At 37.4% G+C, this 23,391-nt stretch overlaps 1 pseudogene; it reads left to right on the forward strand.

Annotated features, from left to right (window-relative positions):
• The first annotated feature begins 8,863 nt into the window (after positions 1-8,863).
• LOC138339287 (cytosolic sulfotransferase 13-like) lies at positions 8,864-9,665 on the forward strand (annotated as a pseudogene).
• Positions 9,666-23,391: the final 13,726 nt, after the last annotated feature.

Raw genomic sequence — 23,391 nt, forward strand, 5'->3', positions numbered from 1 at the left:
CCATGCTAGCCTTGGTTCTCATAGAGTAATTGACATTAAAGCATCACATGAAGATGTTCCTTATTATTTCATAACCCAATCATATTCACCCCACCAAAAAGGTCCACTAGGGCTACCTTTCAATGGCGACTAAGATAGCTCATTATGACTCTCCTAAGGATGATATAATGTCGTTCCATCCAATTAACCCTAATACCAGCATGACTTTACATGAAGGATACCATTACGGCTCTCTACTTCAACATTCATAACCTTACTACTAGGTTTAAGGTTCCACGTACATGACCTTCTTAACATCATCTGAGGTCTCACATATCTTTCATTCATACATGCCAAGGGTGAACTAAGCCTACATAGTCAAGACATCTCATATTATCATATAATTCATACATATATCAAGTAAGGGACACAAGTCTACCAAACAAGACACAACATTCTTTACCTTATCACATATAACATATCATTCTTTGAGTCGCTTAGGAATAACCATTATCATCTCTAAGTCATCCTATACACTTATATATCATCATCAATATAACCATTATATACTCATATAGTCAAATAGGAGCAACCATGTATCAATTCTAAGACTACACACACAAGCACATAGTCATAGTCTAACATGATCTCTTAATATACATCAAACTTTCACATTACTAGCATGTAGGTAGATATGATCATACTTCACATAATCAACTACACAATTTATCATAATACTTCAAGTAGTGCCGACAAGGTCATGATCATCATAATACATAAAGTAATGCCGACAAGGCCACATCAATTGCAAGTAGAGCACATAACACCGCCACCATAAGTGGACCATACCAATCACAATATAATTGAAATCTAGTTAAGATAAAAATAAGGGAAATAGGGAAGATTACCACCACATCATCCTCAACACCTCAATCCAATGCAAAATCACCACATTCGATATCACAAGGCCCATACACATGACCATAACCAACAATTCAACATAATTATATCTATATTCATGAAACTAGGTAAAATTACAAAATATTCATCAATTCAATGTAACCTAGATATCAATTTACTATAATTATTACTTCAATCAATAGCCTGCATAAAACTACATTAGAATTCATCAACATTAGATCAGTATTAATTAACCCATAACCTAGTCAAAATTTAGGGTTCATCCAATTCATGGGTTCATTGGTTATTGTAGTTTGAAATCATCAATCCAATATCAATTTAATAACTATTTTATGTTTAGAAATCATTAATGCAAGAAACTATGGAATAAATCCTAAAATTGGACAATTCAACTTGAAAACTTTAGAAAACATCATTGAAAGTTGGGATCCTTGATGAAGAGAGTTTCAAGGATCAAAATACACACCTTAATGAATCTAATCCTTAACTTTGATGAAGAATCTCCACTCAATTCGTCACTCCAAGCCCTTCTTTGAGTTATGACTCCAATGGAGTTCTAGAGAGAATTGTAATGGATTTGGGTTTTTGATTTGGAAGAATGAAATCTTCTAAGTGTTAAAAACTTATATGCACATTTAAAAATACCTAAAAGGCCCCTAAGGAACCGCCAATACTCTTATTTGGAAGTGGGGTGAAATTGCATTTCACCTCTTACTTATTAGTAGCCTGCGCTGGAACACTAACCCCAAACGACAGTTGCCCATCGACTGTGCGTAGGTCCACACACGGACCATCCGGTCCTTTTTCAATGGGTTCAGAGAATGGAAACTTGAAGATTATATCCCTAGAATAATTACCAGATGATTCCCTCCACATAGGGGGCATCGACTAGGCCATTGGCTGTCGTTTGTCATTCGTACGTTGGACTGCCTTGGGCAAGAATTGCCACAAACATGGGTCCTTCCTCAAGGACCCTTGGTTGGTCCTTGGGGATGTTTGCCAAGATACTTTAAATACAAACATAATTTTATACAAGTTTAGAACCTCTCATTTGAATTTCACCAAAAACAAACACGTAAAACTTGACGAAACATGCATAGATACACTAGGCCATTTCAAAGCAACATTTTCAAACGTCATGGACGTTTGACCTCCAAACTTCACAAAACTTGACACACTGCCTATATATGCTATAATAACTCATTCAAAGATCTTAAAACCTCAAGAATCACACATAAATACATAGAACCACATATCAGGCACATAGGTGACTTAGTCGTCGAACGTCTTAGTCATTCTTTGACATTAGACTTCTAATGCACCTAAAATCTTAGACATTGCCTAAATATCATATTATATACCTATTTAGGATCTTAGACCATCATGAAAAACATGTTATGCTCTAGCTCACCTATGTCATTTTCGAGGTCTTACATTGTAGCCTCTCTCTCAAGGAATGTGGTGCATTTCACACTCATGAAAAGGACTCTACTTAGTGTTGGTTATCAGACATTCTAGGACTCTTAATACTAGTGCTCTGATACCAAGTTTTGTCACACCGCGAGTTACCCCCGAGACGCGGACACGGAACTTAGGACACCAAGTGATCCCAAGATAACCTTGCTGGCATTATCATGAGCATACTAAAGATAATAAACTGAATGCGGAAGCTAAATTATAATTTAAAACTTCAAAGATGGGGAATACCCATATTCTACAGTTGAGATATTTGAAAAGACATAAGTTTAACACAACGAAAATATTAAATCAATACTAAGTTGAAACTAACTATGTCTTAAATAAGCCTCTAATTGACTAGAAATGTCGGGACAAGCCCCAGCTAAGTCTAACAAAAACTGAAACTAACTGACTAAAAAACTGAAATGGAATCATTACTTATGTTCTCGGAAAATGAGGACTCACCACTAAATCTGTGAAACTAGAGATCGAAAAATTGATCTAAGCGCGATCTGGATGCTGAGAACCTGAACCTACATCACGAGAAGATGTAGTGCATATATGCATTAGTACTTGAAGGTACTGATCATGTAGGATAGAGTAAAGCTGAAATAAAACATAACTGAACAAGAACAAAAGCAAGTATAATAATCTGAACATGATATACAAAATTCTGAGCTAACAGGATGCAATGACCAAATTTCTAACATGCTGAGAGTGAATACTAACTAATCTGTAAATATAGTCAATGCAAGAGAGTCTCACTGAACTGTGGGAGCTACTAATAACTTACAATAAAACTACATGTGCAAAATGTGGAGTAAAATGTATACGCCCCATCGAGAGGACCCAATATACCCCGCCTGAGGTATAAAGGCATGTTGGCGTCATCACTAAACTGATTGCCCATAGAGGGGACCTACAACCTACTTGGCTAGTAGTTCTGGGACTAATTGGGTACGTTGAATCCTAGTCCAACTTGGTATTATGCTACTCCCAATCATTTATGTAATTAACTCATTATGACTGAGTTTTTGTAATTAGTGGATAGCTCAAAGCTGGACATGCAAATTGAGAATGCAATAATTAACCTGGTAATTATGCATTTATAACTGGGGCATGTATATCTGAAGTAACTGAAACATCTAACCTAGCATTTGTAATTTAAGAACTAAAGAAATACATAGCTAGGGTTTTTAAATTCATGCGATAAATTGAATAATAACATGGAAATCTGATTTGGAACGTATGACTAATTAATTCATGAAGTTCTGTTGACGTTCTAGAAACCCTAGGTCTAATCATGATATGGGAATCAAGAATCCAACTGAAAACTAGGGACCCAATGGGTGAAAGGAATCCACTAGTGAAATCCCACATGCCTGGTGATGAAATTCATGGAGAAATATTCAAATTTCAGGGCTCGAACAGCTGGAACCTTGCTGTGTTCTTGACCTTTTTCTCCTTTCTTGATATTAATTTTCTAAGTTTAGATTTAATGATTTTAGTTAGGTAAGTTTAGTTATGTTTCTAGGCTTGAACTTACTAAAATCTAATGATTTAGGGTCAAAACGATGTATCTTAGGGTTTAAGCGAAGTGGATTAAGACCAAAAGACCCCTGAGCTAATTGTTGTCGGACCAAATGACGACTTGGACTGATGAGCCGTCGTTCAATCGATGGTCCACTGTTTGGGTCCGCCAGTTGGGTCTGCTCGACAGAACTTTACTAAAATGGGCATAAATATTTACTCAGAGGTATAATTTTAGCAAACTTGGTGGCTATGGAAAGCTTATTCAATAATCTATCATTTCATAGGTCATGGGACACCTAATTAATTTTTGTGACAAGAGTTATGATTATTTGAATTTGACTCAACTGCATCCCCCACTAAATGTTTGTTAATTTCAACCTACGGTCCATCTACGAACCGTACTTGTCAAACATGGATCTTGTTAGAGAGAGGGCGAATAGGGTGTTGATCAACAAACACAGACAACGGATCGTAGTCTGACCTACAGATAGTAGGTCCATCCATCGTTTGACACTTGGTCAAATTTTCTAGGCTGTGTTTTGGAGAAGTTTCCATCACAATCGACGAATGTGGAGCACGGGCTGTGGGTTAGGCTACGGTCCGTCGATGGTAACCGTTGATTGCACCTGCAGATTTCTGAAAAGCTTATTTTTGGTCTATTTTAGATAAGGGGTGTTACACTTACCTGACTCTAGTTTTATTTAAAAAAATTCTTTAAAAAATTCCTTAATAAATGGTTTTCTTAAATTTTCCTTAAAAATCAAGTAGAAGTTCTAAAACTATTATTTTTCCAAAAAAACTTAACAAAATCTGCCAAAGTTGCGAAATCAGCTACAAAACCTTTAGCTTTTAGAATCAGATTTGTAGAAGTCACAGGTGCCAGCGACGGAGCAAATTATGAACCGTTAGTCGACTCTTTCGATTGGCCATTTATCTTTAAGTTCTCATTATTAAACAACGGTCGACCATTATGGAACGTTAGGCGACTCCGTCGATTGGCCCGCTAACTTCCAGTTCTCAGTCGCGAACGAAAGTGGACTAGTACAGACCGTCACTCGACTTACGATCTGTTCATCGACTCTATCGATTCACCATCTAACTTTTAGTTCTCAGTCACAAATGACGGTCGACCAGTACGAACCGTCAATCGTCCGTCAGTGATTTCGTCAACTTTTAAGTTAGGGGTCTTTTGGTCTTTTCTGTGTTTGTTTAACCGCTAAGCTACGTTGTTTCAACCATAAATCATGAGATTTAGTCAGTTTAAGCTTTGAAACATAAGTAGATCTTACCTAAGTCAAAATCATTAATCTAAACTTAGAAAATTAGAAGCTAAAGAGTAGAAAAATGTCAAGAATCGTAGTTCAAGAACATAGAAAGTTTTCATTAGTTTCATCCCTAAACTCGAAATATTTCTTAGTGGAATTCGTCACCCGGTATGTGAGATTTCACTAGTAGGTTTCTTTCGCCCATTGGGTACCTAGAGTTCAGCCAGTTTCTTGATTCCCTTATTGTGAATACACCTAGGATTTCTAGAACTTCATCAGAGTATCATAAATTAGTTAGTTATATGTTTCAACTTAAGTAACCATGTTATTACATCATTTCTTGTATGAATCTAATAACCCTAGCTATGTATTTCTTTAGTTCTTTAATTACATATGCTAAGTCAGATATATCAGTCATTCAGTTATACATGCTTATGTTATTAATGCAATCATTATTATCAGATTAATTATTGCATTAACAATTTACATGTTCAGTTTGAGCTATCCAGTATTTCCAGAAACACTGTCATAATGTGTTAATCACTTAATCCATTAGGAGTAACGTAATACCGAGTTGGATTAGAGTTCAGCGTACTGAAATAGTCGCAGTACTACTAGCCAAGTAGGTTGTAAGTCCCATATATGGGAATCAATTTACTGATCAAGCCAACATGCCTTTATACCTCTTGTAGGGTATATTGGGTCTTCCTGATGTGGCATATACATCGGAGTCCACATTTAGCTCATGTAATTTTATTATCGGTTATTAGTAGCTCCCACAATCCAGTCAGACTCTATTGCATTGACCATATTTACAAATTCAACTAGTATTCAGTCTTAGCATGTTATAAATTTGGTCATTGCATCCAAATAGCTTAGCATTCAGTACATCATGTTCTGAATAGTATACTTGCTTTTGTGCGTGTTCAGTTATGTATTATTTTAGCTTTACTCTATCCCAATGCTCAGTACCTTTCAAGTACTATCACATAAGTGTGCTACATCTTCTTGTTATGTAGGTTTAGGTGCTCAACATCCAAATCACACTTAGATTGATTCACGATCTCCAGTTCAACAGAATCAGTAGTGAGTCTTCATTCTCTGAGGACAATAGTAATGAGTTTCCTTCCAGTATTTTTAGTCCTTTAGTTTCAGTTTTACTAGACTTAACTGGAGTCTGACCCAACATTTCTAGTCCATTAGAGGCTTATTAAGACATAGTTAGTTTTAGGTTAGTATTGAGTTAATATCTTCTTTCTATTAAACTCATCAGTTTAGTATATGGGTAATCTCCATCTTTTATTTTAATTATGATTTAGCTTCCGCACCAGTTCATTATCTTTATTATGCACATGATCATGCAAACAGGGTTAGCTTGGGATCACTTGTGGTCGTAGGTCCCATGTGCACATCTCGGGGTAGCTCGGGGCATGACAGAAATAGACCGACGGACCGCGGATGGATCGAAGGTTCGTGATCGTTAACCTTCTTTGGCGATTAGGAGATAGAATTTGGTGGTTTGACCTACGCCATTGGACAACAGACTGTGGTCTGACCTATGATCCATAGATCCCGACGTAGGTCGACACTTAACCGATTTTCCTAGGGTTCTCGAAAAAGGTTGAAGGTGGCCATCTATGGACAACCAGCTCGGGTTGTTGATCACCCTACGGTCCATGGGTGGCAACCGTGGGTTGAACCTGCTGCATCTTCCAAATATTTGCATTTAGGTCTATTTTTTAATACAGGTGTAACATTGTTCTTCTAGGTATGTAAGGCTATTCATAGTGTTGGACTAGTTTATCCTCACTCTGTACATCTCAATTCAGTCGGTAGAATATTGAATCTAGGGTTCCACCCTATCTTTTATGAAATTCTTGAAATTATTGTTCATAATTTTAGTTCCACATGACTCCTATGTATCAAGTTTTACAAAAGGTATTTCAAGCTAGTAATATTCTTTACATTTATTTTGGAAACTAAAGTGAGAATTTAAGAAAATGTTTAAAGCATTATTTAGCAAAGAGTTTAAGAGAACTTAAATGATATTGAATGTATTACTTTTACATTTACAAAGAGAGCACTATTTTCATAAAAGTACAACGAGTTTTCAGTGTATTTAAGTAAGATCTAATAGATTTTTAATCACCGCTTAATAGGAGTTTTGAGAAATTATCTCAACCTTGAGGGTAGTTTTACATGAGAATACAATTATATTTTGTATTATTAATGACCATCGATTTGGGTTAAGAGTTAAGATAACTCAAAATCCATAACATACGCCGCCAACATATATAGAATTATGTCGTACGACGAGTGAATCATAAAATTTCTCAAAAGGTATTTTTAGTAGATCCATCTGTTTAGTTATGTTCTATACACCGGCAAGGTATAGGAAGACTCTGCCAACATGGGTAAGACGTTGTATCATGACAAGACTCATAGTGATGGTTTACTAGAAACTCCTTCTATATATATATATATATATATATATATGTATGTATATATATATATATATATTCTATTATTGCATTTTATTTATGAAGATTAATGATTTAATCTCTTCATTATGCTTTACTTTAGTTGAATTATATTTCAGCCTTTCACTACAATTATTATTTCACTCAGCCATGGTACATAGTCGTACATTCGATGCACTAATGTCATTCAATCTGCATAATTTTATGATACATATATCAGTGTTCAAGATAATCAACATGCACTTCCTTAAGATTGCCAAGTCACCTATAAACTTTTGGTGATGCCTCCTAGATTTTAGAGGACTCTAGTCTTTAGTTTACTTTTAGTAGTTCTTGTCGTGAATCGTTTCTCGGTGCTTATGTTAAAACAATAGAGGCTTCACAGATAGATAATATTTGATTATTCTTTAAGTTTTTCCCTTTCTAGATGTTTTTCTAACATAAGCTTTATATTGCATTTATATTTTTCAGATAGTTTAGACTCAATATTTGACTTATTGTTTTTCATTGAGTGTTTTAATGTTTTCATTATTGAGTAGGTCTTCCTCTAAGCAGACAGTCAGACTAAGGGTACTTCACTTTGGAGCCCTCAATAATTCACGAGGTCTGGCCACTTCCAAGGTTTAGAGTTCAGGGTGTGACAATTTGTTTAATTTAGCATATCAAGAGAAATACATTCTTTGTAAAAACAAATTATGCTTAACATTGACTATTTGTTTTCACAAATCACCCACAATTCCATTAAACTGTGTATTAGTTAATTCATATTTTATATTAAAATATTCAAATTATTTATGTTCTCTTAAAAGGGGTGCAACGTTTATCAGGGATAATTAAAAGAACTGAAGTATAGTTAAATTAATTTATTTGTTTAAATTAGATTTTCATGGTCATAAATTAAAAAAATGTGATTTAATAAACACCAAAAAATTCATCTTGAAGTTAGAATCATTACTTGACAAAGATGACAAAACCCTGCATGAATTTTGAGTGCCTTGCTAACTATTCTAACACACTCACATTAATAGCGGTCTCTTGACAAATTAAATCAGTGAACCAAAGTATAATTATTTTATTACTAATAATAAGACATGAAATGTGTGCAGTGGTGAGGTCCCAAAAAAAGTATGAATATGACTAAGTATTCACGTGGATAGTAAGTGTATTATTTATGTGTATCTATTATAAAAGCCTCGAACTTTAAGATAACACTCAATCCTCAAAATCATGACAACTTCTTCTCCCGAATATTTGCAAGAAGATAACCTAAGTGAAGAGTGTCAGAAATTGCTTCATCTTGCAAAAAGATAAATGATGTGTTGGATCATATATCTACAATTATCAAGGTTTTTGGACACCACCACGATTTCTTCAAGGTGAAATTGCATTTCAACAACAATTTCAAGCCGAATATAGTGATATCATTCTTGTTACAACTCCAAAATCAGGAACTATTTGGTTAAAATCACTTTTATTTACTCTGGTGAATCGAGTGAAACATCATGTTTTTGAACATAATCACCCTTTACTTGTCAATAACCCTCATGTTCTTGTTCCATTCTTGGAGCATAAACTCTATATTGATGGTCGAGTCCCTGATTTTTCAACCTTCACTTCACCTAGACTCTTGGCAACTCATATGCCCTTTTCTTCATTGCCAAAATCAGTCAAGGATTCAAAAATCAAACTTGTTTACTTATGTAGGAATCCTAGGGACACTTTTATTTCTATCTGCCATTTCTCAAACAATTTATTATTTCATCACAACGATACCAATTCCTTTGAAGAAATGTTTGATCTTTTCTGTGAGGGGGTGAGTCTTTATGATCCATTTTGAAATCACGTGTTAGATTATTGGAAACAAAGCATAGAAAAGCCTACCAAAATACATTTGTTAATGTATGAAGAAATTAAAAAGACACCAAAAAAATAGCTTAAACGGTTGGCTGAATTCTTGAAATGTCCAATTTCCACATAGGAAGAAAATTCTAAAGTGGAGGATGAGATATTAAAAATGTTGGGGTTTTAGCAAGTGTGAATGGGAAAAAAAAAAGAGAATATGAAAAGTGAGGGAACTACTTTGGAGGGAAAATGAAAAGTCATTTGCAAAGTGCAAATGAAAAGTCATTTCTCCCATATCTGCAAAACAAAGGGAAATTGTTGTTCTTATATAAGGAAACACTTCCATTACTTCTTAAAGAGCTAAGAAGAAGATGCCCCATCGCGCCGTAGTCGTCGCTCACTCGGCCTCGGCTTCGGCACAGAACAAAATTGATTTAATTAGTTTTTGTTTAATCAAATCAATTCTGTTAATATCATCTCTTATAAATTTGCGGGTAACCATAACATTCCGAAAAGTTGTTACACTTTCCGAAAAGTTGTTACTTTCGAAAAAGTCGTTATTTTCTTAACAGACACAATTTTCCGAAAAGATGTTATTTTTTCCAAAACACACAACTTTCTGCATAAACGGGTCTGAATAGATTTCACTGAACAGACATGTTCCTTGCTGAAAATGGCTATAAAAGGAAGTCAATTTTTGATTTTTCAAACACTGGAAAATTTTTTCCTTCTCTACATTTATTTTCCTCTCAAATAAAATCAAAGTGTCAATCGACTGAGTCTGTGTGACTTGTTGCTCTTCTGAAGTTCGCTGAAGTTAAAGAAATTTGAGGTACCGCTATTTCTTTAACAGGTTTAATCCGTTTTATTTTGGGAGAAATTAATACATATTCTTGGGTACAGTGAGGGGATTAAATTTCTTAAGGACACACAATAGTTTCTGTGGACTCGGATTACTTCTTGTATGTTATGTATTTTCTACTTCATGTTATTTTTGTTTCTGCTTATTAACTTTACAAATACAGGTTACTATAAGAATAACAATTAATAACAATCTTATGAAATTTAACAGTTTCTGTATTTAAGGTTTCTGGAAATTATAACCATTGTGGTTTTCTACTCTGCTTGAATTTTTAATATTCATTTGATTAACGATTAAAAGAACATAAAAACTTTATCGTTAAATCAGAAACAATTTGTGTAAAGATTTGTTCTTTACTGTTAGTATTTCAAAAACTTAATTATCTGCCATTTGTGACAGAAAAAAATGACTAATTCAAGTCAAACAAATGATGGAATAGTAAGTGCTGAACAACATTGGTTGAACATAATTGTTCAAATGCTGCCTTAGCGCCAGCTGAGAAACCTGCAAAGTTTTCTAGATTCGACTTTAAGAGATGACAACAAAAGATGTTCTTCTATCTCACTACGTTGAGTCTGCAACAGTTCATTGATGAGAATGTTCCTGTTATGTCATATGAAACTCCGGTTGATGAACGATTCTTGGTAACAGAAGCATAGACACACTCAGATTTTTTGTGTAAAAATTATATTTTGAGTGGTCTGCAAGATGATCTGTACAATGTGTACAGCAATTCCAAAACCTCAAAAGAACTCTAGGATGCTTTAGAAAAGAAGTATGAAACAGAAGATGCCGGAATGAAGAAATTCATTGTGGCAAAATTTCTGGACTATAAGATGATAGACAGTAAGACTGTCGTCACCCAAGTTCAAGAATTGCAGGTCATAATCCATGATCTCCTTGCAGAAGGTATAAATTTATTTAATGCCTATGTTAGAAATATTAAGTTTCCCTTAATACTCACATAATCTTTAATGTAGGATTGATTGTGAATGATGCTTTTCAAGTGGCTGCAATTATTGAAAAGTTACCTCCATTATGGAAGGACTTCAATAATTACTTGAAACACAAATGCAAGAAGATGACTGTGGAAGATCTCATAGTAAGGTTGAGAATCGAAGAGGATAATAAGGCTGCAGAAAAGAGGTCACGTGGTAATTCAGCAATATCTAGAGTAAATTTTGTTGAAGAAGACCCCACAAAATTAAAGAAAAGAAAGAAAGCATCTGGTCCAAAGAGCAATCCTCCTAAGAAGAAATTCAATGGAAACTGCTTTAATTGTTGTAAACATGGTCATGGGCTAATGAATGCCGGGGTCCAAAGAAAGACAAGAAAAAGAAGAATCAAGCAAATTTGGCTGAATCCAAAGGAGAAATGGAAGATCTCTGTGCAATGCTTTTAGAATGTAACTTGGTTGGAAATCCAAGAGAATGGTGGATAGATTCTGGTGCCTCATGCCATGTTTGTGACAACAAATAATTATTTTCATCATACACACCAGCACTTACAGATGAAAAATTGTTTATGTGTAACGACCTGTTTAGTCGTTTTGAGCAACAAACTTCAATTCTGGAAAAACAGGCTGAAGCGACGGACCCCACGACAGACCGTCATGGGCATGACGGACCGTCGCAGGGTCTCGTTTCAAAACACTTAGAAAATCTGAAATTGGGTACTAAATATCGACTCTCTGAACTTTGTGACGGAATGGCAGGACGGACCGTCACAGGTGTGACGGACTGTCACAGACCCTTGGTGGAAATTTGGGTCTCTGAACTCTGCGATGACCTGCAGGACAGACCGTCACAGTTGTGTGACGGACCGTCACAAGTTGCGCAAATCTCAGGCAGAGTCAGATTTCTGGTGATGTTTTAAGGGACGTTTTTGGACTATTCTTTCCTTAGTTATAGATTTCGTGGGGTTATATTAATAACTAAAATTCTTGAGGGGTTAAAAGAGGTAACCCTAAGTTAATTAGTGGGGTATTATTGCCATCTTTTATTCTTAATTATATACTAATTAGGGTAAAAGAAAGAGGGTTTGAATAAAGAAAATAGAAAGAACAAGAGAGAGAGAGAGAATCGAACGAGAAGGGAGAAACAAAGCTTTGGGAAAATTCTTGCTTGATTCAACTCTTCGGTGGAGGTAGGTTATGGTTTTCATGCTATTCGTAGTAAATTCTTAATAGCGAATGATATGTGTTAGTAGTATTGTAAGCCTTCTATATGCTTAATTGTATGCTTGCATGAATGATGTGATTATGTAATTGTGAATAAATAAGCATGATGAAGATATTGAATCCCAAATCTTGAAAAGAAACTTTAATATACATTATTAATGATGATGCCTTGGTATAGAAGAAGGCTTGATGAATTAAAGTAATGGGATTGATGATGCCTTGGAATAGAGAAGGCGTGATGATTTACAGAATGATATTAGTGGATCGGAGTGTCACGTTCCGACACATAGTATTAGTGTATCGGAGTGTCACGTTCAGACACATAGTATTAGTGGATCGGAGTGTCACGGTCCGACACATAGAATTAGGGGATCAGAGTGTCACGTACCGACACATGTAGGGGATCGGAGTGTCACGTTCCGACACATGTAGGGGATCGGAGTGTCACGTACCGACACATGTAGGGGATCGGAGTGTCACGTTCCGACACATGTAGGGGATCGGAGTGTCACGTTCCGACACATGTAGGGGATCAGAGTGTCACGTTCCGACACATAGAATTAGGGGATCGGAGTGTCACGTTCCGACACATAGAATTAGGGGATCGGAGTGTCACGTAACGACACATAGTAGTAGGGGATCGGAGTGTCACGTACCGACACAAGAGGAGGAAAGATAATGAATCTTGAAAGATGATAATATACTCAACTTAATATACTTAATTCCCAAATGAGTATGGTGTTGAGTCTTGAGCCCTCATGGATGAACTTGATGGTACTTATTGATGATTATAATACTTGTTGTTGCTACATGTTGAGTTTTATAGTTGATTTACGATAATATTGATATATACTGTTCCATATTTTGAGTTGGCCGATGATATCTACTCAGTACCCGTGTTTTGTACTGACCCCTACTTTTATGTTTTTCTTCTTGTTTATTTGTTGAGTGCAGCAAACATGTCGTCATCTTCGACTCAACAGTAACTCAAGCCAGTCTTACTACATCGGAAATTCAGGGTGAGCTAATGCTTCTAGCTTGGACTAGATCTTCTTCTTCGAGTCTCGATTCCTTGAACTTCCGGCATGGACTAGCTTCTTATGTATTTTTAGCTTCTTAGAATACTCTTAGTTTAATAATTTGATTATAGATGTTCTTGTGATGATGACTTCCAGATTTTGGGAACAATAATAGTTATTGATTTTATTAATGAGTTTAAGTCTTCCGCATTACTTTATGTTGATATTACCTTGAAATGTTAAGGTTTAGATTTGTTTGTTCGCTCACATAGGAGGGTAAGTGTGGGTGCCAGTCGCGGCCCGGTTTGGGTCGTGACAAACTTGGTATCAGAGCATTAGGTTCGTTGGTCTCATCACACAAGAACAGGTCTAGTAGAGTCTTAAGGAACGGTAGGGGGACGCCTTTACTTTTCCTTGAGAGGCTATAAGACTTTAGGAAAATTTCACTCTTTCATTCTTTCTTTCGTTCTACTACTTGAGTCCAATTGGTATCTAGGCGATACGAATTGGTATCTGACCATCTTCACTCTCTTTCGCGGATGGTTAGAACTAGAGCAACGACTGCGCCAACACCAACACCGGCCAGACAAGAAACAACTGAGCCAGCCACTGGGGCTGTGGCTCGAGGAAGAACAGCGGCAAGGGGCCGTGGTAGAGGTCGTGGGAGGACGTCCTCTAGGGGAAGAGGACGAGCGCCTAGCCCATCTGATACTAGGGCTGTGACTCCTCCACCGACTGAGGAAGTAATAAGAGAAGGGGAGGATGGGGAAACTGAACAAGTGCAGAATGTGGGATTGCCACCCCAACATACCCCAGAGATGATCAATCAGGTTCTGGCTTATCTTAGCGGGTTATCTGATCAGGGCCAGACACCCCCAGTGTTTTCTGCACCAGCACCTCAGGCTCCGGAGGTACAACATGCGGCTACTATGGCTCCCCGCATGGATGTTCCATTGGACATAGGCACATTTCCACGTCTGACTACTGGGGCCACTACATCACAACATGGTAGGGGCAACAGACAGACGAACGATAGGGCCCATTGTTACGCTTTCCCTAGGCGGTCTGAAGCAGAGGCATCTGATGCTGTCATCACAGGTAATCTTCTGGTTTGTGATTGCATGGCTTCTGTATTGTTTGATCCTGGATCCACGTTTTCTTATGTATCTTCCTCATTTGCTAATGGTCTAAATTTACATTGTGAATTTCTTGATATGCCTATTCGTGTTTCTACTCTGGTGGGTGAGTCTATGGTAGTTGAAAAGGTATATAGGTCTTGTGTGGTAAACTTTGTGGGGAGCAACACTTATGTGGATTTGGTTATCTTGGCAATGGATGACTTTGATGTAATTCTGGGTATAACTTGGCTTTCTCCGCAATTTCCGATCTTGGATTGTAATGCTAAAACGGTGACGTTCGCCAAGCCTGGGACAGATCCGTTAGTGTGGGAGGGTGACTACACTTCCAATCCGGTGCGTATCATCTCCTTTCTTTGTGCTAAGAAAATGGTTAGTAAAGGGTGTTTAGCTTTCTTGGCACATCTCAAGGACGACACTACCCAAGTGCCTTCGATTGAGTCGGTTTCAGTAGTCCGTATGTTTCTGGATGTGTTCCCTGCAGATCTTCCTGGTATGCCACCAGATAGGGATATTGACTTCTTATTGATCTTGAACCCGGTACTCGCCCCATTTCTATACCCCCTTATAGAATGGCTCCCGCGGAGTTAAGAGAGTTAAAGGCACAACTTCAAGAGTTATTGAACAAAGGCTTCATTAGACCAAGTGCATCCCCTTGGGGTGCTCCGGTTTTGTTTGTAAAGAAGAAGGATGGGAGTTTTCAAATGTGTATAGACTACAGACAACTAAACAAGGTAACCATAAAGAACAAGTATCCTCTTCCCCGCATTGATGACTTGTTCGATCAGTTACAAGGTGCTTGTGTCTTCTCTAAGATTGACTTGAGATCCGGTTATCATCAATTGAAAATACGGGCAACGGATGTGCCAAAGACTGCTTTTCGAATGAGGTATGGGCATTACGAATTTGTAGTGATGTCCTTTGGTCTTACGAATGCCCCTGCTGCGTTCATGAGCTTGATGAACGGGATTTTTAAGCCATATTTGGACTTCTTCGTGATCGTATTTATTGATGATATATTGGTATACTCAAAGAGCAAGAAGGAACATGAAGAGCATTTGAGAATGGTATTGGAAATGTTAAGGGAGAAAAAGCTTTATGCCAAGTTCTCTAAGTGTGAGTTTTGGCTAGATGCAGTGTCCTTCTTGGCACACGTGGTTTCTAAGGATGGAGTGATGGTGGATCCTTCTAAGATTGAGACAGTGAAGAATTGGGTAAGACCTACTAATGTGTCAGAAATAAGGAGCTTTGTTGGGTTAGCTAGCTACTACCGCCGATTCGTCAAGGGATTCTCTTCTATCGCTTCCCAATTGACGAACTTGACTAAGCAGAATGTCCCATTTGTATGGTCGGATGAATGTGAGGAAAGATTTCAGAAGCTCAAGACTTTGTTGACTACCGCACCTATCCTTACCTTGCCAGTAGAGGGTAAGAACTTCATTGTTTATTGTGATGCATCCTATTCTGGTTTGGGTGCAGTACTAATGCAAGAGAAGAGTGTGATTGCTTATGCTTCAAGACAATTAAAGGTGCATGAACGTAACTATCCGACCCACGATTTGGAATTGGCTGCGGTAGTGTTTGCATTAAAACAATGGAGACACTATTTGTATGGGGTTAAGTGTGAGGTCTACACGGATCACCGTAGCCTTCAGTATGTCTTTACTCAGAAGGATTTGAACTTGAGACAGAGGAGATGGATGGAACTACTGAAGGACTACAACATCACTATTTTGTATCATCCGGGGAAGGCGAATGTTGTGGCGGATGCTTTAAGTAGAAAAGCGGGAAGCATGGGAAGTCTAGCTCACTTGCAAGTTTCTAGACGTCCATTGGCTAGAGAGGTTCAGACTCTGGCTAACGGCTTGATGAGGCTAGAAGTAAATGAGAAGGGAGGATTGTTGGCTAGTGTGGAGTCAAGATCTTCTTTTCTTGACAAGATTAAGGGAAGACAGTCTGATGATGAGAAACTGCGCAGAATTCAAGATAAAGTATTGCGAGGAGAGGCTAAGGAAGCACAAATCGATGAGGAAGGTGTTTTGAGAATCAAGGGAAGGGTATTGCGTACCTCGCGTCGATGATTTGATCAACACTATTCTGACAGAGGCTCATAGTTCAAGGTATTCTATACATCCGGGTGCAACCAAGCTGTATCGTGACCTAAAGCAACACTTTTGGTGGAGTAGAATGAAGCGTGATATTGTTGACTTTATTGCCAAGTGTCCAAACTGTCAACAAGTAAAGTGTGAACACCAAAGGACCGGAGGAACACTTCAGAGAATGCCCATTCAGGAATGGAAGTGGGAAAGAATTGCAATGGATTTTGTGGTTGGTCTTCCGAAGACAATGGGTAAGTATGACTCCATTTGGGTGATTGTTGATAGGTTAACTAAATCTGCTCATTTCATTCCGGTCAAGGTGACTTACAATGCAGAAAAGTTAGCCAAACTTTACATCTCGGAAGTGGTGCGATTGCATGGGGTTCCACTATCCATCATATCAGATACAGGTCCGCAGTTTACTTCTATGTTTTGGAAAACATTGCATGCAGAATTGGGTACTAGGTTGGACCTTAGTACTGCGTTCCATCCCCAGATCGATGGTCAGTCTGAGCGAACGATTCAAGTGTTGGAGGATATGCTTCGTGCGTGTGTGATAGAATTTGGTGTCCATTGGGATAGCTTCTTACCCTTAACGGAGTTTTCCTACAATAATAGCTATCACTCAAGCATTGATATGGCTCCATTTGAAGCATTGTATGGTAGGAGATGTAGGTCTCCCATTGGTTGGTTTGATGCGTTCGAGGTCAGACCTTGGGGTACTGATCTCTTGAGGGATTCAATGGAAAAAGTGAAGTCTATTCAAGAAAAGCTTCTAGCAGCGCAAAGTAGACAAAAAGAATATGCAGATCGAAAGGTTAGAGACTTAGAGTTCATGGAGGGTGAACAAGTCTTATTGAAAGTTTCACCCATGAAAGGGGTGATGCGGTTTGGTAAAAGGGGTAAACTAAGTCCAAGGTACATTGGACCATTTGAAGTACTTAAGCGAGTAGGGGAGGTGGCTTATGAGTTAGCCTTGCCTCCAGGGCTGTCCGAAGTACACCCGGTATTCCATGTGTCGATGTTGAAAAGATACCATGGGGATGGGAACTACATTATCCGTTGGGATTCAGTTTTGCTTGATGATAACTTGTCTTATGAGGAGGAGCCTGTTGCTATTTTAGATAGAGAAGTTCGCAAGTTGAGGTCAAGAGAGATTGCATCCATCAAGGTGCAATGGAAGAATCGATCTGTTGAAGAAGCCATTTGGGAGAAGGAGGCGGATATGCGAGAAAAATACCCACATCTGTTTACAGATTCAGGTACTCCTTTTCGCCCTTGTTTTCCTTCTTTTGATTGTTTGGGGACGAACGATGGGTAAATTGGTATCTATTGTAACGACTTGTTTAGTCGTTTTGAGCAACAAACTTCAATTCTGGAAAAACAGGCTGAAGCGACGGACCCCACGACGGACCGTCATGGGCACGACGGACCGTCGCAGGGTCTCGTTTCAAAACACTTAGAAAATCTGAAATTGGGTAATAAAAATCGACTCTGTGAACTTTATGACGGAATGGCAGGACGGACCGTCACAGGTGTGACGGACCGTCACAGACCCTTGGTGGAAATTTGGGTCTCTGAACTCTGTGACGACCTGCAGGACGGACCGTCACAGGTGTGACGGAGCGTCACAAGTTGCGCAAATCCCAGGCAGAGTCGGATTTCTGATGAAGTTTTAAGGGACATTTTTGGACTATTATTTCCTTAATTATAGATTTCGTGGGGTTATATTAATAACTAAAATTGTTGAGGGGTTAAAAGAGGTAACCCTAAGTTAATTAGTGGGGTATTATTGCCATCTTTTATTCTTAATTATATACTAATTAGGGTAAAAGAAAGAGGGTTTGAATAAAGAAAATAGAAAGAATAAGAGAGAGAGAGAGAATTGAACGAGAAGGGAGAAACAAAGCTTTGGGAAAATTCTTGCTTGATTCAACTCTTCGGTGGAGGTAGGTTATGGTTTTCATGCTATTCGTAGTAAACTCTTAATAGCGAATGATATGTGTTAGTAGTATTGTAAACCTTCTATATGTTTAATTGTATGCTTGCATGAATGATGTGATTATGTAATTGTGAATAAATAAACATGATGAAGCTATTGAATCCCAAATCTTGAAAAGAAACTTTAATATACATTATTAATGATGATGCCTTGGTATAGAAGAAGGCTTGATGAATTAAAGTAATGGGATTGATGATGCCTTGGAATAGAGAAGGCGTGATGATTTACAGAATGATATTAGTGGATCGGAGTGTCACGTTCCGACACATAGTATTAGTGGATCGGAGTGTCACGTTCCGACCCATAGTATTAGTGGATCGGAGTGTCACGTTCCGACACATAGAATTAGGGGATCGGAGTGTCACGTACCGACACATGTAGGGGATCGGAGTGTCACGTTCTGACACATGTAGGGGATCGGAGTGTCACGTTCCGACACATGTAAGGGATCGGAGTGTCACGTTCCGACACATGTAGGGGATCGGAGTGTCACGTTCCGACACATGTAGGGGATCGGAGTGTCACGTTCCGACACATGTAGGGGATCGGAGTGTCACGTTCCGACACATAGAATTAGGGGATCGGAGTGTCACGTTCCGACACATAGAATTAGGGGATCGTAGTGTCACGTACCGACACATAGTAGTAGGGGATCGGAGTGTCACGTACCGACACAAGAGGAGGAAAGATAATGAATCTTGAAAGATGATAATATACTCAACTTAATATACTTAATTCCCAAATGAGTATGGTGTTGAGGCTTGAGCCCTCATGGATGAACTTGATGGTACTTATTGATGATTATAATACTTGTTGTTGCTACATGTTGAGTTTTATAGTTGATTTACGATAATATTGATATATACTGTTCCCTATTTTGAGTTGGCCGATGATATCTACTCAGTACCCGTGTTTTGTACTGACCCCTACTTTTATGTTTTTCTTCTTGTTTATTTGTGGAGTGCAGCAAACGTGCCGTCATCTTCGACTCAACAGTAACTCAAGCCAGTTTTACTACATCGGAAATTCAGGGTGAGCTAATGCTTCTAGCTTGGACTGGATCTTCTTCTTCGAGTCTCGATGCCTTGAACTTCCGGCATGGACTAGCTTCTTATGTATTTTTAGCTTCTTAGAAGACTCTTAGTTTAATAATTTGATTATAGATGTTCTTGTGATGATGACTTCCAGATTTTGGGAACAATAATAGTTATTGATTTTATTAATGAGTTTAAGTCTTCCGCATTACTTTATGTTGATATTACCTTGAAATGTTAAGGTTTAGATTGGTTGGTTCGCTCACATAGGAGGGTAAGTGTGGGTGCCAGTCGCGGCCCGGTTTGGGTCGTGACATTATGGCAAACTCCGTTGTTGCAAAGGTGGAAGGAACTGACAAAGTCCTATTAAAGATGACATCAAGCAAGGTGGTGACTTTTAATATGGTCTCATATGTTCCAGAATTGAGAAAGAATTTAGTTTTAATTCCAGTTCCGACCAAGAATGGATTTAAATGTTTATTTGTTTTAGATAAAGTAGTAGTAAAGAAAAATGATATGTATGTAGCAAAAGGCTAGCTTAGTGATGACCTTTTCAAACTCAATGTAATTGCAGTTGATATGAATAAAGATTTTGCTTCTTCTTACTTGCTTGAGTCTAAATGTTTATGGCATGAACGTTTGGGACACGTTAATAACAACACCTTGCGAAAAATGATTAACTGAAACATTTTATCAAAATTTGAGTGCAATAAATCAAAATGTAAAATTTGTGTTGAATCTATGTATGCTAAGCATTCTTATAAATATGTTGAAAGGTATTCAAATCCTTTAGAATTGATTCACACTGATATTTGTGACATGAAGTCAACACCATCACGTGGTGGAAAAAAGTATTTCATATTTTTTATTGACGATTGCACTAGATATTGCTATGTATATTTGCTAAATGGTAAGGATGAAGCAATAGATGCATTTAGTCAATATAAAACTGATGTTGAAAATCAGTTAGATAAAAAGATCAAAATGATCAGAAGTAACAGAGGTGGAGAATATGAATCTCCATTTGCAAAAATATGTTTAGAAAATGGAATAATCCATCAAACTACTGCTCCCTACACTCCTTAGTCTAATGGAATTGCAGAAAGGAAAAACCGAACTTTAAATGAAATGATGAATGCATTACTTATAAGTTCATGTTTACCACAGAACTTGTGGGGGGAAACTATCGTTACAGCAAATCAAATACTTAACAGAGTGCCTCACTCAAAGACAAATGTAATTCCATATGAGAAATGGCAAGGTAGAAAACCCAATTTGAAATATTTCAAAGTGTGGGGGTCTCTAGCCAAAGTCCAAGTTCCTATACCTAAGAGGGTAAAAATAGGACCTAAGACTGTGGATTGTGTATTCATTGGATATGCCACAAACAGTAAGGCATGTCGATTTTTGGTTCATAAGTCCGAACATCCGGATATTCATGCTAATACGGTAATGGAATCAGATAGTGCTGAATTTTTGAACATATCTATCCATATAAAACTAGACTTGAGTCATCTAGTGGGGGATCTAAACAAACAGAGAAGAACCAAAAGAGAATGAACAAAATGAAGAAAGTCCAAGAAGCAGTAAACGTCAAAAGACATCTACTTCATTTGGATAAGACTTTTTAATATTTCTTCTTGAAAGTGAGACTAAAACGTTCAAGGAAGCAATGTTGTCTAGCGACTCAACCTCTTGCAAGGAGGCTGTTAATAGTGAAATTGAATCAATCTTAAGTAATCATACTTGGGAGTTGGTTGATCTTCCTCCAGGGAACAAACCCTTAGGTTCAAAATGGATCTTTAAAAGGAATATTAAAGACAATGGAACTATTGACAAATATAAAGCAAGACTTGTTGTCAAAGGTTTTAGACAAAAAGAAGGTCTTGATTATTTTGACACATACCTGCCAATGACTAACATTACATCAATTCGAATGTTAATTGCACTAGCTGCAGTATACGGTCTTGAAATTCATCAAATGAATGTGAAAACAACCTTCTTAAATGGAGAGATTGAAGAGGAAATTTACATAGAACATCCTAAGGGTTTTGTAGTTCCTGGTAAAGAAATGAAAGTGTGCAAACTTATTAAGTCACTGTATGGACTAAAACAAGCACCAAAACAATGGCATGCAAAGTTTGATCAAACCATGTTGTCAAATGGATTTAAGATCAATGAATGTGATAAATGTGTTTCCATTAAAGTTACTCCAAATTAGAAAGTTATTTTATGCCTATATGTAGATGATATGCTTATTATGAGCAAAGACATTGCTAATATACAAGCTACAACGTGTATGCTCGCTAGTAAGTTTGATATGAATGATTTAGGAGTTGCTGATGTGATATTAGGAATTAAAATTCTTAAAACTCTTAAGGGTCTAGCATTGTCTCAAACTCATTATATTCAAAAGATACTTGAAATATTCAATATTTGAATTTTAAAAGGGCAAAGACTCCAATTGATGTAAACTTTCATCTTGCAAAGAATTAAGGTGAAAGTCAGTCTCAATTGGACTATGCTAGCGTATTGGGAAGTTTAATGTATGTCTTGAATTGTACATGACAAGACATAGCTTGCGCTATCAGTAAATTGAGTCGATACACAAGTAATCCTAATAAAAATCATTGGTTGGAAATGAAGAGAGTTTTGGGATACTTAGCTGACACTCAAAACTATGCTTTACATTACAACAAATATCCAGTCGTTCTTGAAGGATATAATGATGCAAATTGGATTACTGGGTCAACTGAAACAAAATCCACAAGTGGATACGTTTTTACTACTGGTGGAGGAGCAATATCTTGGAACATCCAAACAAACATGTATAACTTGCTCTACAATGGAGTCTAAATTCATTGCTTTAGACAAGGTAGGTGAAGAAACTGAATGGCTCCGAAATTTCTTAGAAGATATTCCATTTTGGCCCAAACCAATGGCCCCTATATGCATACATTGTGATAGTCAAGCTTTAATAGGAAGCGCTGGAAGCATTATGTATAACGACAAGTCTCGTCACATAAGACGAAGACATAACTATGTGAGACAACTACTCTCTAGTGGAATTATCACAATTGACTATGTGAAGTCAAAAGATAATGTGTCGGATCCACTTACAAAAGGCCTAAATAGAGAGGGAGTTGAGAAATCATCGACGGGAATGGGACTATGGCCGAGAACAAGTCATCGTGGCGGTAACTCTACCTAGAAGACTGGAGATCCCAATATCTAGGTTCAAGGAGATAAAACAAAGTCATTGATGACGGTTCAACATTGTCAAAGGAAAAAAAATATTATTATTTTATGGTTCATTCTCATGATGAAACAATGTTTAGTAACAAGGATAAAGACATAAGGACTTTTTAATGGTTTCTAAGTTTGATACATGGAATATCAAATGGTGTATCTATGGGATAACATATTTAGAAATCACCTATGCAAGTGTGAAGCGTAAGCCGCTTCAAGGAGAATCCGGTAAGGCCAGTTCTTTAAGTACTTACTATCCAAGATGTGTTCATGGCTGAAACGAACAAAACAATGAGAACTAAGAACAATTCAAGGGTTGATTGTGTGACATAT

The sequence above is a fragment of the Solanum lycopersicum genome, chromosome 11 (assembly GCF_036512215.1).
Source record: "Solanum lycopersicum chromosome 11, SLM_r2.1".
Classification (NCBI taxonomy): Eukaryota; Viridiplantae; Streptophyta; class Magnoliopsida; order Solanales; family Solanaceae; genus Solanum; species Solanum lycopersicum.